A 14,611-nucleotide genomic window follows, 5' to 3' on the forward strand; every position below is an offset into this window, starting at 1 on the left:
ATAGATCAACAAAACAGAAAATTAGCAAGGAAACACAAACTTTAAATGATACAATGGAACAGTTAGACCTAATTGATATCTATAGGACATTTCACCCCAAAGCAATGAATTTCACCTTTTTGTCAAGTGCACATGGAACAGAACATTCTCCAGGATAGACCACATCTTAGGCCATAAATCTATCCTTGGTAAATTAAAAAAAAAAATTGAAATCATTTCAAGCATCTATTCTGATCACAATGTAGATTAGATGTCAACTACAGGAAAAAAACCATTAAAAATACAAACATATGGAGGCTAAACAACATGCTTCTGAATAACCAACAAATCACAGAAGAAATAAAAAAAGGAAATCAAAATATGCATAGAAACAAATGAAAATGAAAACATGACAACCCAAAACCTATGGGATTCAGTAAAAGCAGTGCTAAAGGGAAGGTTCATAGCAATACAAATTTACCTCAAGAAACAAGAGAAAAATCAAATAAATAACTTAAATTTACACCTAAATCAACTAGAAATAGAAGAAATTAAGAACTCCAGGGTTATTAGAAGGAAAGCAATCATAAAAGTTAGAGCAGAAATAAGTGAAAAAGAAACAAAGGAGACTATAGCAAAAATCAACAAAACTAAAAGCTGGTTCTTTGAGAAGATAAATAAAATAGAGAAACATTAGCCAGACTTATCAAGAAAAAAGGGGAGAAGGATAAAATCAACAAAATTAGAAATGAAAATAGAGATATCACAACAGACAACACAGAAATACAAAGAATCATAAGAGACTACTATCAGCAACCATATGCCAATAAAATGGACAATTTGGAAGAAATGGACGAATTCTTAGAAAAGTATAACCTTCCAAAACTGAACCAGTAAGAAATAAAAAATCTTAACAGACCCATCACAAGCATGGAAATTGAAACTGTAATAAAAAATCTTCCAACAAACAAAAGCCCAAGACCAGATGGCTTCACAGGTGAATTCCATCAAAAATTTAAAGAAGAGCTAACATCTATCCTCCTCAAACTCCTCCAGAAAATTGCAGAGGACGGTAAACTCCCAAACTAATTCTATGAGACCGCCATCACCCTAATACCAAAACCAGACAAAGAAGCCACACCAAAAAAAACAAAAGAAAGAAAGAAAGAAAACTACAGGCCAATATCACTGATGAACATAGATGCAAAATCCTCAACAAAATTCTAGCAAACAGAATCCAACAACATATTAAAAAGATCATACATCATGACCAAGTGGGCTTAATCCCAGGGATGCAAGGATTCTTCAATATTTGCAAATCAATCAATGTGATACACCACATTAACAAATTGAAAGATAAAAACCATATGATTATCTCAATAGATTCAGAGAAAGCCTTTGACAAAATTCAACACCTATTTATGATAAAAAACTCTCCAGGAAGTAGGCATAGAAGGAACATACCTCAACATAATAAAAGCCATATATGATAAACCCACAGCAAACATTATCCTCAATGGTGAAAAACTGAAAGCATCTCCCCTAAAGTCAGGAACAAGACAAGGGTTCCCACTCTCACCACTACTATTCAACATAGTTTTGGAAGTTTTGGCCACAGCAATCAAAGAAGAGAAAGAAATAAAAGGAATCCAGATTCAAAAAGAAGTAAAACTCTCACTGTTTGCAGATGACATGATTCTCTACATAGAAAACCCTAAAGACTCCACCAGAAAATAACTAGAGCTAATCAATGAATATAGTAAAGTTGCAGGATATAAAATTAATACACAGAAATCCCTTGCATTCCTATACACTAACAATGAGAAAACAGAAATTAAGGAAACAATTCCATTCACCATTGCAACAAAAAGAATAAAATACTTAGGAATAAATTTACCTAAAGAAACAAAAGACCTATACATAGAAAACTATAAAACGCTGATGAAAGAAATCAAAAATGACACAAATAGATGGAGAAATATACCATATTCATGGATCAGAAGAATCAATATAGTGAAAATGAGTATACTACCCAAAGCAATCTGCATTCAATGTAATCCCTATCAAGCTACCTGGTATTTTTCACAGAACTAGAACAAATAATTTCACAGTTTGTATGGAATACAGAAAAACCTCACATAGCCAAAGCAAACTTGAGAAAGAAAACTGGAACTGGAGGAATCAACCTGCCTGACTTCAGACTATATTACAAAGTTACAGTCATCAAGACAGTATGGTACTGGCACAAAGACAGAAATGTAGATCAGTGGAACAAAATAGAAAGCCCAGAGATAAATCCATGCACCTTATGGGTAGCTTATCTTTGAGAAAGGAGGCAAAAATATACAATGGATAAAATATAATCTCTTTAACAAGTGGTGCTGGGAAAACTGGTCAACCATTTGTAAAAGAATGAAACTAGAACACTTTCTAACACCATGCACAAAAATAAACTCAAAATGGATTAAAGATCTAAATATAAGACTAGAAACTATAAAACTCCTAGAGGAAAACACAGGCAAAACACTCTCTAACATAAATCACAGCAAGATCCTCTATGACCCAGCTCCCAGCATAATGGAAATAAAAGCAAAAATAAACAAATGGGACCTAATTAAACTTAAAAGCTTTTGCACAATGAAGGAAACTATAAGCAAGGTGAAAAGACAGCCTTCAGAATGGGAGAAAATAACAGCAAATGAAGCAACTGACAAAGAATTAATTTCCAAAATGTACAAGCAGCTCATGCAGCTCAATACCAGAAAAATAAATGACCCATTCAAAAAATGGGCCAAAGAACTAAACAGACATTTCTCCAAGGAAGACATACAGATGACTAACAAACACATTAAAAGATGCTCAATATCTCTCATTATCAGAGAAATGCAAATAAAAACCACAATGAGGTACCATCTCACGTTGGTCAGAATGGCTGCTATCAAAAGTCTACAAACTATAAACGCTGGAGAAGGTATGGATAAAAGGGAACCCTCTTACACTGTTGGTGGGAATGCAAACTAGTACAGCCACTATGGAGAACAGTGTGGAGATTCCTTAAGTGAAGTGAAGTGAAGTGAAGTGAAGTGAAGTGAAGTCGTTCAGTCGTGTCCAGTGCTTTGTGACCCCATGGACTATAGCCCACCAGGCTCCTCCATCCATGGAATTTTATAGGCAAGAGTACTGGAGTGGGTTGCCATTTCCTTCTCCAGGGGATCTTTCCAACCCAGGGATCAAACCTGGGTTTCCCTTATTTTGGGCAGATGCTTTACCGTCTGAGCCACCAGGGAAGCTCCAGAGATTCCTTAAAAAACTGGAAATAGAACTGCCATATGACCCAGCTGGGCATACACACCAAGGAAACCAGAATTGAAAGAGGCACGTTTTCCCCCCGTGTTCATTGCAGCACTGTTTCCAATAGCTAGGACATGGAAGCAACCTAGATGTCCATCAGCAGATGAATGGATAAGAAAGCTGTGGTACATATACACAGTGGAGTATTACTCAGCCATTAAAAAGAATACATTTGAATCAGTTCTAATGAGGTGGATGAAATTAAATAAAATTTATTTAAATAAATAAAATTTTATTTATTTCATTAAATTTATTTCATTAAATAAAATATTGCTCAGCTATTAAAAAGAACACATTTGAAACAGTTATAATGAGGTGGATGGAACTGGAGCCTATTATACAGAGTGAAAGAAGTCAAAGAAAAACACCCATATAGTACATTGACACATATACATGGAATTTAGAAAGATGGTAATGATAACCCTATACGTGAGACAGCAAAAGAGACACAGACATAAAGAACAGAATTTTGGACTCTGTGGGAGAAGGCAAGGGAGGGATGATTTGAGAGAATACCATTGAAACATGTATATTACCATATGTGAAATAGATGACCAGTCCAAGTTCGATGCATGAAACAGGGCACTCAAAGCCAGTGCACTGGGACAACCCTGAGGGATGGGATGGGGAGGGAGGTGGGAGGGGGATTCAGGATGGGAGACACATGTACACCCGTGGCTGATTCATGTCAATGTATGGCAAAAACCACCACAATATTGTAAAGTAATTAGCCTGCAATTAAAATAATTAATTTTAAAATTAAAAAACTAGATGTCCATCAGCAGATGAATGGATAAGAAAGCTGTGGTACATATACACAATGGAGTATTACTCAGCCATTAAAAAGAATACATTTGAAACAGTTATAATGAGGTGGATGGAACTGGAGCCGATTATATGGAGTGAAGTAAGCCAGAAAGAAAAACACCAATACAGTATACTAATGCATATATGGAATTTAGAAAGATGGTAACGATAACCCTGTATGTGAGACAGCAAAAGAGACACAGTCTTTTGGACTCTGTTGTGGGGGGGGGGGGGATGATTTGGGAGAATGGCATTGAAACATGTATAATATCATATAAGAAATGAATCGCCAGTCCAGGTTCGATGTAGATGACTGAAAAGGGTTGCCATTCACTTCTCCAGGGGAATTTCCAGACCCAGGGATAGAATCCGGGTCTCCCCCATTGCAGGCAGATTCTTTACCATATGAGCCACAGGGAAGCCTTAAAATTCATAGATAGCACTGAGCTCTACCTACTTCACTAGTTTAAATGAATGCAACTTACCTTTAGCATTATATTCAGAAAAAATACATAAGTTTCAAGTCCCCAGTAATCAAAAGTACTAAACTAGATAACCACTGGAAAGATTCTTTTACCAGAGGTAATGCAGTGCATAAAAAGAGGATTTCCATAACTTGCTGTTAGAACCTAAGCACACACGGACCACACTGACATCAGCCACTCTTCATGACAGTTTGCTCTGCCAACAGTCCATCAGTCAACTCTACTAGCCTGAGTCCAGCAGGAAAGTTCATGGTGCACCAGAGTCACCAGCTCTTAAGCTGTTACTGTTTTCTCTTCTTTACTGAAAGGCTGTCCTTAGCTAGGATTTACCCATTACAGGCCAAGATGGACACTTTTATTATGCTGTTCTTCAGGCTTTGTCTGAGTCAGCATCTTCTCTCTAGCTTCAGCATGTACAGAAGGATTCCACAGAGAAAAGCTAATTATGTAGGGGTCTTCTATTTTAGGTTGGCCAAACAAATGAGCAATGCATGCCTTAACACTGCCAACCACTTTACTTTTCAAAAGCTAAATAGATTTTACACCCAGTATTGCAGTCTCTGGGTTTGGGGGACTTGTTGGATCAATCTTGTAGAAAACTCACCTTGCACACATCAATACTTGCCAAATACTATTATTATTCCGCCTCCACTTTGCAATGGAGAAGGAAATGGCAACCCATTCCAGTGTTCTTGCCTGGAGAATCACAGGGACAGAGGAGCCTGGTGGGCTGCCATCTATGGTGTCACACAGAGTTGGACACCACTGAAGCGACTTAGCAGCAGCAGCAGCCACTTTGCAAATACTCTCTTCACATCCAGTTCACCTTTTTGTGTTCTCATTGTGTGCTCAGTCACTCATTCATGTCCAGCTCTTTGCAACCCCATGGACTGTAGCCCTCTAGGCTCCTCTGTCCATGGGATTCTTCAGCCAAGAATACTGGAATGGGTAGCCATTTCCTTCTCCAGGGGATCTTCCCAACCCAGGGATTGAACCCATGTCTCCTGCATTGATAGGCAGGTTCTCTACCACTGAGTCACCTGGGAAGCCCCCAGTTCACATGAGATGGGATCAACTAGCGGGTGAAAGATGGGAATATCAAACACCAAATGTGGACAGTCACCATCTGGGTAGTTATCAGGGATGTAAACTTAAATACACCACATTGATAGAGTCCGTGCCCTACAAACATGACTCCAAACCGCAGTAATGCAGATTGATAGGAAGGCAGCACATAGACACCTGGTGACTTCTGCTTCATAATCAAGGCAAAATCTGCAAGAAGGAAGTATTCCAAGTAGAAAGGTCCATAAGAAGCATAGATGCCATTTGTGTTGCTGGAGCAGGAGATGTAGGTTTAATTATGGGCAGAGCATTTTGTGGGGAAGAGAAGGCAGCTGTTTATTTGGAGCAGTGTGTGGAGGACTGGTTTTCACATCCCATCACTGTCTGCTCTTCACCATCAGATTGTTTGCATACAGAACTTGTAAATGTGCTTGGTTTACAAGCAAGCTTCGGGAGTTGGTGATGGACAGGGAAGCTTGGCATGCTGCAGTCCAGGGGTCGCAAAGAGTCGGACACAACTGAACTGAAATGAATTGAAACATGCTCCAGAAAGGGTGATAACTTGTACTCCAAACAAAGAAATTCAGTGCTCTGTGTCATCAAACTCTTTCATGTTCAGAATTCACTTTACATTGGTGTTTTCAAGGCAGTGCTCCCGGCTGCCCAACCAGCCGGCACTGCCACAGCCCGACAGCATCTCTGGTTGTCTGGCCCCTGCAAGCGGGATCTTAGTTCCCCGATCAGGGATGGAACCCTGGAGCAGAAGTATGGAGTTTCAGCCACTGGGCCACCAGGGGAAGTCCCAGACCCACTCTGAACTTTACTTGGCTTCTTCAAGAGCTAAAAAGATGTAAACACCTGGCATTCTGTTCAAAATGGAACACGGTAATAGTCACCACTCGTGAAAGACAGGGAAGGCCCTGAATGACATTGTTTGGAACACAATCCCCAACCCCATCTCCCCCCTACCCCTACCCTCCATAGGAAACCCACCCCATTACGGAGATAGGAAACTGGGGTGTGGATTCCACAAACCTGAGTTGGCAGCCCTGTGGGATTCTCAGTAAGGGCACTAGGGAGGAACTAGAGAACCAAGGAAAGAATAAGTTGTATTCTTATGAACAAGTGCCAGCCCAGTGAGACTCATCTAGAAACCTGGGGCCCAGCAGGTTCATTGTGGGTAATAAACAGGGGGGCTCGCTGCCATAGTGCCTCCCAGATCACTAAGCAGGTTCATAAACAGAAGAAGCCTGGAGGCAGAAAGCAGCTGGGCTTGGCTTCCCCCATGCCCTCTATGAGGGCTCTGGTCTAGGCCAGTCTGCACAGCTTGCTGATGACTGCTCTCCTGACCCTTCCAAGCATCCAGGAATTGGATGACCCAGAAGAGAGAGTGAATAATAATCAGAATTTTACACAGAGGCTCAGAGAGGTTGTATAAGTTACCCAGAGTCACACAGCCCACTAGTAAAAGACTGGGGTTTCAATGTTAGATGTCTGCTCTTCGAAATACCCCAGCTTCCTGAGACAGCAGCACTTAGACCTACTCCATCACCCGACATGCTGATCCATTTGGCATTTGGGTATCAACAGGTGTGGAAGGAAGACGCCTGTCAGAAGCCACCAGAGTCTGTGCCCTGGATTTTACAGTAAAATGAAGCCAGGTGGGTTGGAGAAAGGAAGCAGCATGTTTGGTAAGGTATTACACAGGGTGGGGCGGCAGAGGGGCACACCGATGGAGCAGTCATTAAGTTGTCTCCCAGGAGACTTGAAGCTCTAAAGAGAGCAGCTCCAAGTGCTTTCTAGGAAAGGAGAATTTTTGAAGGACTTGAGGCTACATTTCTCCCTTCCCCTCTTGTCAAACATCTTTTGCTAAACTCTGATTTTTAGCAAAAGCAGGAGTTTTATACTCAGCATCCCTTCTCACATTAAATATAGCCCTGATTCTTATCTTTCTAGCCCTGGAAGAATTTGACATGTTATTGATATTAGGGAAATCAGTTGAGGAGACAATGTCAGAGACAGATAGTCTGGGCTGAAAGCTTGAAGAAGTTATTTTCAAACAAAACAGCAGCCATAAAAGGGAAATGGGAAGCTGTGTGTGAGGAAGCCAGGGAAAGGAAGAGACCATCTCAGCCCCTCCACCCCTTGCCCAGCAACAGGGGGCAAATACATCACAAGGAGGTGTCAGACAGTCTACACAGAAGGATTCTGAGCTTCAGACCATCACCTGCTTCCAGACATCAAATGAAATCATAGAGCACTTTGAAGACATAAAGTATTCAGGGGCCACAAGTGTCATAATTATTGTTACCCTTGTTGCTTAATCAGTGGAACTGGGTGTCTGTCTTGGGGAGGATACTTTCAGACCCAGGTGAATGAGAAATGTCTTTAGTACACATTCAGGCTGTCTTCTCTATATCTGTCAGCTCCCACGTAAGAGTCAGACTATAAACAGAGAACAACAGAAGGATGCTGCTGTGTATTCATAATAGCCATCCATCAGGTGTGCACAGCTACTCACAGCCTGCACAGCATTTCCATTCCCATCAGCTCACACGTCCCCAGCACCATCCCCTAGTCATGGAGTTGGGACTTGAGTCCTCTTCCCAAGGTCAAGGACAGGACTCGGCCTTTCTGCCTTTGCCTCTGTGACATAAGAACTCTGCCCTCCATATACCCTAAAGTGAAAGTGAAGTCGCCCAGTCATGTCCAACTCCTTGCAACCCCATGGACTGTAGCCCACCAGGCTCCTCCATCCATAGGATTCTCCAGGCAAGAATACTGGAGTGGGTTGCCAGTTCCCACTCCACCGTATACCCTAAGGAAACCATAATAGAAAAAGAGACATGTACTCCAACGTTCACTGCCACAGTATTTACAATAGCTAGGACATGGAAGCAACCAAGATGTCGATTGACAGAGGAATGGATAAAGAAGATGTGGTATATACATATATAGAATGGAATATTAGTCATAAGAAGAAACACATTTGAATCAATTCTAATGAGGTGGATGAACCTAGAGCCTATTATACAGAGTAAGTCAAGAAGAGAAAAACAAATATCATGTATTAACGCATATATGTGGAATCTAGGAAGATGGTACCGATGAAACTATTTGCAGGGCAGCAATAGAGATGCAGACAGAGAGAACAGACATATGGACACTACCCACAAGGGGAAGCAGCCGAAGATCCAGCCACCCACTCACTGGGGTGGGCAAAGGAAAGACAGAGACAGTGTGTCCTTGATGACCATCCTGGGACCCTGAATCAGCCAACCCCAGAGCCTGTGCTAAGTTCAGCTTCTCAAGACATGAGATGATAGATGTCTTTATTGCATAAGCTGCTGTGGGTCAAGTGTTCTGCTTCTTGCCGAGAGCATCCTGATTAATTCAGCTCCTGGCAGGCAGCAGCTGGACATATCTGAGCTGTCCACTCAAGCAGCCGAAATTCAAACTAATAAAAGCAGTTAACGCAGACTGCGCTCACTATGCCAGGCTCTCTGCCAAATGGTTTATATAGATTATTTCTATCATTCCTCATAGCCATCCTATCAGATGGTTACTTATGGGGAGGACTCATTTACAGATGTGGAAACTGAGGAAGAGACTGTTTAAAAAACTCCTTCAAAGATAGTGACAGAACCAGAATATGAATCCAGGAATCTGACCCCAACATTTACGGTATCAAAGTCACACTGAGATGCTGCGTGTTGAAGACTTGTTGTTGTTCAGTCGCTGAGTTGTGTCTCACTCTTTTCGACCCCATGGACTACAGCATGCCAGACTTCCCTGTCCTTCACCATCTCCTGGAGTTTGCTTAAACTCATTGAGTCCATTGAGTCAATGATGCCATCCAACCATCTCATCCTCTGTTGTCCCCCTTCTCCTCCTGTCCTCGATCTTTCCCAGCATCAGGGGCTTTTCCAATGAATCAGCTCTTGGCACCAGATGGCCAAAGTATTGGAGTGTGTTGAACCCTGCTGGTGTTCAAACAGGCCCTCCTCCTTCAAGAAGGGTGGGGCTGAATTTGGTCAATAGGATTTTACCATCCAGGACAATGTGTTCATATCCACCAACCAAGGTACTAACCCATCCTGAAAACATCTGCCAAGAAAGAAATGCCAACTTCCCACTGGAGGATCAGTGGTAGGGCTGGCAGCCTCAGGTGGGGCTTTTGGTCAGCCTCAGAGATCTTGAATATGTCCTATTCTCAGAGGGAGGTGGGGCCCAAGGAAGGAGCAGTTGGTTATCTTTTCTGTTCAGATTCTCCTGCCCTGTGAACTATACTGCAGTAACCCCAGCTGCAAATCAGGACCCATCTGCTCATTTTAAATTCACCTGGACAAGAGCAGGGGATTTAAATGGCAACTCCTCATGTTCCAGTCACTTTACAGGGCTCATCTCTACTTCTTTTAGTTCTTGAAATGCAGAAATTCTGCATAGATTTTACAGAGGACTGTGTTTTAAAAATTGAACAGATATAAAATATCAGCCTCCATACATACAATACATAGATTTTGTCCAGATGAATTCCAAACTCCAGGGCCATAATATAAAGTCAATTCAATCAGTTAATGAAAGAAGAAAAAAAATATCAGCCAGATTTTGTTGTTTTTTTGTTTTAACTTGTATCGATAACTAGTCTGTAGATTTTACTTTTATTTTCCTTTTTAAAAAATTTTTATTGAACTATAGTTGACTTCTAATGTTGTGTTAGCTTCAGGTGTACAGCAAAGTGACTCAGTTATGTATGTATGTATATATATATATATATATATATATATATATAGTTCTTCCTTCTTTACATTCTCTTCCATTTTAGGTTATTAACAAGATATTTAGTAGAGTTCCCTGGGCTATACAGTAGGTCCTTGTTGGTTAGCGATTTTACATATAGTGTTGTTGTTTTTCAGTCGCTTAGTCATGTGCATATTTAATTTATTTATTTACATAACTTTTACTTTTCAGCTTCCTATTCTAGCTAGGGGTTTCCCTGGCTGCTCACATGGTAAAGAATCTGTCTGTAATATGGGAGACCCGGGTTCAATCCTGGGGTTGGGAAGATCCCCTGGAGAAGGGAATGGCTACCCACTCCAGTATTCTTGCCTAGAGAATCCCATGGACAGAGGAACCTGGTGAGCTATAGTCCATGGGGCTGCAAAGAGTTGGACATGACTGAGTGACTAACACACACACATTCTAGCAAGTAGGTAAAAGCATGGTAACATGTCTATTTATTAAAATATGTGTGTGTATATATATATATATATATGTATGTATAGACACACAGCCACATCTACTACTAATATGCTCATAAATGTTTTACAGTCTCAAAATCTTTGTGACATTTTCCTTGATCCCAGAATATGTATGCTTTTGACAAATACTGAATGAGATTCTGTGTTAGCTGGGGCCTGTGTTAGGCATCAAGACTCTGCCACCGTGGGCGGGGTCCCCAGGCCAGCAGTTTCAGCATCACCTGAAAACTCTCTAGAAACACAGCATCTCAGCCCTACCCCAGCCCTGCTGACTCAGACTCTGGTGGCTCCACTTCATTGCTCTAGAGGATAAGATGACAGATGAGACCCGGTCCATGTCCTCAATGAGTTCAGACACTAGAGGAAGAGAGGAACATGAAACTGGAGACTTGCAATCTGCAGTGCTAACTGCCATGAGGGAATCAAGCTCAGCAGGTTCCGAACGTCCAGAGGAGGGATGTGCTGGCTCTGAGACATCAGGCAAGGCTCCTGGCAGGAAGTGAACCCGAGCTGGCCACAGTGGAGTGGGTGGTGCCCTCCTGAGAAGATATGGGCAATGGTTCACAAGAAGAGGAGCCCCTGGGACTTCCCTAGTGGTCCAGTGCCTAAGACTCTGTGCTCCCAATACAAGGAACCCAGGTTCAATCCTTGGTCGGGGAACTAAGATCCTGCATGCTGCATTGCAGGGCCAAAAAAAGTCTCTGGAGGCTCCTGGATGCTCATCTCTGACAATACAAACAACAGTCCCTAGAGAAAGGCCAGACATGGTGGGGTGCAAGGAAAATGGCTTGGCTACCCCATGCACAAGAAACTTCCACAAAGGGACCCTGTTACAACTTCTCCAGCGGCCCAGTGGCTAGGACTCCATGCTCCCAGTGTAGGGGGTCTGAGTTCCATCCCTGGTCAGAGAACTAGGTCCCACATGCTACAGCTGAGAGTTCATATACTGCAACTAAGACCTGGCATGGTCAAATAAATAAGTAAAGATAATCTTTTTTTTTTTTAAGAAGAGGGTCCCCCATTGAAAGAGTGATGCTATCTAGGACATTTTCCACATTCAAAGCCTTGGTGGTAAACACTAGCGATGATACTCTTTAGGCAACAATGGCCTTTGCATACCACAGATAGAGAGGGGACTTCATTTGTATCTCTGAACCTGGATGAGTAGCGGTGGAAGATAAGGCTGTGTGTACCCCAATAGAGATGTGGTCCCTGTGATTGGCCCTAATGTTTTCATTTTCACTAATAATCATGTAGTTTGCACATGCTCCTTGGGTAATCCTTCATCGCACCTTAGTAGGATGCAGGCACATCTGAGTTCCCTATAGAAGAAGCAAATGAGATAAAAATGCCTCTCTTTTGACCCATTGCATGGAAGAGGTCACTGACACCAAGTAATATCATTTCTGGTACCTTCCAGGAAGGCACACTGGCATAGGACTGACATCAATGGACTCAGCCTGAGACTGAACAGGCTCTGTGAGCAGCCTGGAGGTGATCCGTCACAAACTGTAATATGGGAGGTAGATGAAGATGACATTGCGGGGGTGGGGGGAGGGGTGTAGGGTGAGGAGGTCTGCTGTATGCCTAGGGCTGTGCTAGGTGCCTTTCTTTTTTAAAACTTATCTTTTTATGGCTGTGCGGAATCTTCATTGCTGCACATGGACTTTCTCTAGTTGTGGCGAGCAGGAGCTACTCTAGTTGTGGTGTGTGGGCTTCTCATTGCAATGGCTTCTATTGTTGCAGAGTACAGGCTCTAGAGCACATGGGCTTCAGTAGGTGGGCTCAGTAGTTGCAGCTCCCAGGATCTATAGTACAGACTCAATAGTTGTGGCACATGGGCATAGTTGCTCCACAGCACAGGGAATTTTCCTGGACCAGGGATTGAATCCATGTCTCCTGCATTGGCAGATAGATTCTTAACCATTGGACCACCAGGAAAGTACTGCTAGTTGCCTTTCTTTCTGTGATCCTCACAGCATCCCTGGGTGTCACTTCCCCTCATGACAAATAACAAAGCAGAGGTGAGGAAGCCCTCTGTTGGTGCCTGAATCAGACTCCAAACTTCTCCTTCTCCACTCCTGACTATTTCTCACCAAAGGTACTCCTTCCCCCAAAGATTTATTTTTCCTTCTGCATCCATTCGCATCTCTGTTCCTCCCCTTCTCTCTCTCAGCTTCCCTCTCCCGGCCCCCAGACTCTGCATTTCAGGCTTTCAATAACAGTACTCATCACCATGGTGCCCGTGGGTCCTGCAGACATCCCATTAGTGCATGCTTCAAGATGCATTTAAATCTACAATTCTACTGCTGGTTATTTTCTGCCTTTTAAAAGCCTTGATCTTGATCTGCACATCAGGTCTTTTCTGTCTTGCAACCCTCTTTCTGAGAGACACTGTGGGGCTTTTACCTCTAACATCCTGTATCTTACTTTCTAGCAAATCCAACTTAGTTTTCAGTTTCCCCCTCAAGGACACACGGGAAGACTTACGGGACCCTAATACTGGGAGGGTAGCAATGCTGAAGCAGGGCCGGGGTGGAAGTGAAGCAGGCAGGGGGCTGAAACCATGTGGCCTGGGGGAGAAAAGCTAGTGAGAGCTTAAATGGTGGTGAAGGAGGACACCGAGGTGGTTCATAGAAAGACCATGCCCAACGTCCAATACAAGAGCAAAGTTTCAACACAAATGAGACAAACGAGTTACTTGAGGCAAGTTATTCCAGAGTTATCCTTTTATGCAGTGCCACGGACAGTTTCTGCAAGTGGAACTTGAAGGAACCTGCAGATCTGATTACATATGGCTTCAAAAGCTCTTTCCCCAGGTATGGAAAGCTGGATGGCCCACCCATAGGCAACACTGCCTATGGTTTGAAACATAATTTTTCTGTCTAATCCTCCTTGGATGGTTTAATCAAAACAACAAAGGCAGAATGCTGCTCTGCTTCTTCTAAGAGCCCTGGTAACCATTTTCTGAAACTTCTTTGGGTGCATCTGTTTTTGTATTTTGTGGATTAAAGGGAAACATATTCAGACTTCACAGCAGGGTGGACTATTTTCACCTACAAACTAAGGAAGAATGATCTTCTCCCTACATATACCCCTACACTGATGACTAAGCAGCTACTGTCAAGTCAGTGGCAAGAGAGAGAAGTAGTCTAGAACAGGGTCACAAACCTTCTGTAAAGGTCAGAGAGTAAGTAGTTGAGGCTACAGACACATGGTCTTGATCACAATTACTCAATCCCACAGCTGCAAGAAAGCAACCATAGATAAACTGTAATTGAATGAGCGTAGCTGGGTTTCAGGAGAAGGCAATGGCACCCCATTCCAGTACTGTTGCCCAGAAAATCCCATGGATGGAGGAGCCTGGTAGGCTGCAGTCCATGGGGTCGCTAAGAGTCGGACATGACTGAGCGACTTCACTTTCACTTTTCACTTTCATGCATTGGAGAAGGAAATGGCAACCCACTCCAGTGTTCTTGCCTGGAGAATGCCAGGGACAGAGGAGCCTGGTGGGCTGCCGTCTATGGGGTCGCACAGAGTCGGACACGACTGAAGCGACTTAGCAGCAGCAGCAGCAGCATCTGGGTTTCACCCACTCCAGTGTTCTTGCCTGGAGAATCCCAGGGACGGGGGAGCCTGGTGGGCTGCTGTCTATGGGGTCGC

General features: G+C 42.7%; 1 pseudogene; it reads right to left on the bottom strand.

Annotated features, from left to right (window-relative positions):
* Nucleotides 1-4,895: 4,895 nt before the first annotated feature.
* On the bottom strand, nucleotides 4,896-7,236 carry LOC129633899 (AKT-interacting protein-like; annotated as a pseudogene).
* Between the last annotated feature and the right edge of the window lie 7,375 nt (nucleotides 7,237-14,611).

This window comes from Bubalus kerabau, chromosome 19 (genome assembly GCF_029407905.1).
Source record: "Bubalus kerabau isolate K-KA32 ecotype Philippines breed swamp buffalo chromosome 19, PCC_UOA_SB_1v2, whole genome shotgun sequence".
Classification (NCBI taxonomy): Eukaryota; Metazoa; Chordata; class Mammalia; order Artiodactyla; family Bovidae; genus Bubalus; species Bubalus kerabau.